This window comes from Galeopterus variegatus, unplaced genomic scaffold (assembly GCF_000696425.1).
Source record: "Galeopterus variegatus unplaced genomic scaffold, G_variegatus-3.0.2 Scaffold3421, whole genome shotgun sequence".
NCBI lineage: Eukaryota > Metazoa > Chordata > Mammalia > Dermoptera > Cynocephalidae > Galeopterus > Galeopterus variegatus.
In genome coordinates, this window is record NW_007729532.1 from 123,624 (window position 1) to 126,285 (window position 2,662).

A 2,662-nucleotide genomic window follows, 5' to 3' on the forward strand; every position below is an offset into this window, starting at 1 on the left:
ACACCTCTGCACAATAAAGGTCATGCACAACAAACCCACAGCTAATATCATACTGAAAGGACAAAAATTGGAGGCATTTTATCTAAGATCTGGAACAAGACAAGGATGCCCACTTTCCCCACTTTTATTCAACATAGTACTAGAAATTCTAGCCTGTGCAATAAGGCAAGAGATATTAGCACTAAAGAGCATCCAAATAGAATAGGAGGATGACATGATCCTATACATAGAAATTGATAAACAATACACCAAAAAGTTACTATATCTAATAAATGAATTCAGTAAAGAAGCAGGATACAAAATCAATAGCCTTCCTCTATGCCAATAAGGAAATAGGTAAAGAATAAATCAAGAAAGTAATCATATTAACAATATTTAACAAAAATGAAATACATAGAAGTAAATTTAACCAAGATGGTGAAAGACCTCTACCAATGAAAGCTATAAAACATTGATGAAAAAATTAAAAAGGACACAAATAAATGGAAAGATATTCTGTGTTCCTGTGTTGAAAGAATTAATATCAAAATTTCCATTTTACCCATAAGAATCTACACATTCAATGCAGTCCCTATCAAAATACCAATGACATTCTTCACAGAAATAAAAAACAATCTCAAAATTTATGTAGAACTTCAAAATACCCAGTATAGTTACAACAATCTAGAACACGAAGAACAAAATTGGAGGCAGCACACTTCCTTACTTCAAAATATATTATAAAGCTATAGTAACCAAAACAGAATGTACTGGCATAAAAACAGACAAATTGATCAATGGAATAGAATAGACAGCCCCCAAATAAACCCACACACTTACACCCAACTGCTCTTCAACAAAGGTGCCAAAAATATACTGCAGGGAAAGGACAGCCTCTTCAACAAATGGTGCTGAGAAAACTGGATATCCACATGCAGAAGATTAGAACGAGGCCCGTATCTCTCACCATACACAAAATTCAACTCTAAACGGATAAAAGACTTAAATTTAAGACCCAAGATCTATGCCTCTTTACTATTTGGCCAATTTGCATACTTTAAATTTAACACTATGCTATTGAACATATTCAAATTGAACTTAGCATATCTTTCTTGTGATTGGAACCCTTTATCATTTTGAAATGTTCATATTTAATCTATTTATTTTGCTTCACAGTCTACTTTTTATGAAATTAATATTCTTACACAAACACTCTAGCAGGAAGACATAACATTCATAACTATATAAGCACCCAACAAAGCAAATACTATTAGACCTAAAGAAAGAGATAGAGCCCAGTATGATAATAGTTGCAGACCTGGACACCCCTCTCTCAGCATTACACAGAACATCTAGGCAAATCAGCAGAGCAACACAGAATTTAAACTACACATCACACAGGACATTTTATCCAGCACCTAAAGAACGTACATTCTTTTCATCAGCACATGGAACATTCTCCAAGATAGACCACATGTTAGGTCCTAAACCAAGTCTCAACAAATTTAAATAGTGTGAAATCATTTTGAGTATTTTTTTAGACCAAAATGGATTAAAACTAGAAAGGAATAACAAGTAAAACACTGGAAACTGTACAAATACATGGAAACTATAAAACAACATGCTCCTGAATGAGCTATTGGTCCAAGAAGAAATTAAACAGGAAATGAAAAAGATTATTGAAACTAATGAAAATAAAGACACAGCATACCAAAATCTGAGAGACACTGCAAGAGCCATACTAGGAGGGAAGGAAGTTTACTGCTATAAATTCTGACATCAAAAGAGTAGAAAGATTTCAAATATACAACCTAATGTTACACCTCAAAGAACTAGTAAAACAGTAACAATCCAATTGAAATATTAGTAGATAGAAAGAAATAATTAACATTAGAGCAGAATTCAATGAAACACAGATCCCAAAAAAGATGCAAAAGATCAATGAAACAAAAAATTGTTTTTTTGAGAAAATGAACAGAATAGATAAAATATTAGCTAGGCTAATTAGAAAAAAAGAAGAAAGACCCAAATAACAAAAATCAGAAATGAAAAAGGAGACATTACAACTGATACCACAGAAATACAAAAAATCATTAGGCACTATTACAAACAAATTTAAAGACCTGAAGAAAATGTATGAATTTCTGGTCACATACAAACTACCAAAACTGAACCAAGAAGCCATAGAAAACCTGAACAGACCAATAACTAGCAAAGTGATTTAAGCAGTAATCAGCAGTGTCCAGACAAAGAAAAGCCAAGGACTGGGTGGCTTTACTGCTGAAGTCTACCAAAAATTTAAAGAGGAATTAATATCAATTCTCTTCAAACTATTCCAAAACCTTGAAACAGAGGTCATTCTTTCAAAGTCATTCTGTGAGGCCAGCATCACCCTAGTACCAAGACCAGACAAAAATACAAGAAAAAAGAAAACTACAGGCCAATATAGCTGATGAACAAAGATGCAAAAATCCACAACAAAATATTAGCTATCAGAGTACAGCAACACTTCAAAAAAAAGTATGCACCATAATCAAGTAGGATTCATCCAAGGGAAGCAAGGATGGCTCATCATGCACATATCAATGAATGCAATACACCACATCAACAAAATCAAGGACAAAAACCATGTGATTATCTCAATAAGTGCAGAAAAAGGATTCGACAAAATTCAACACTAATT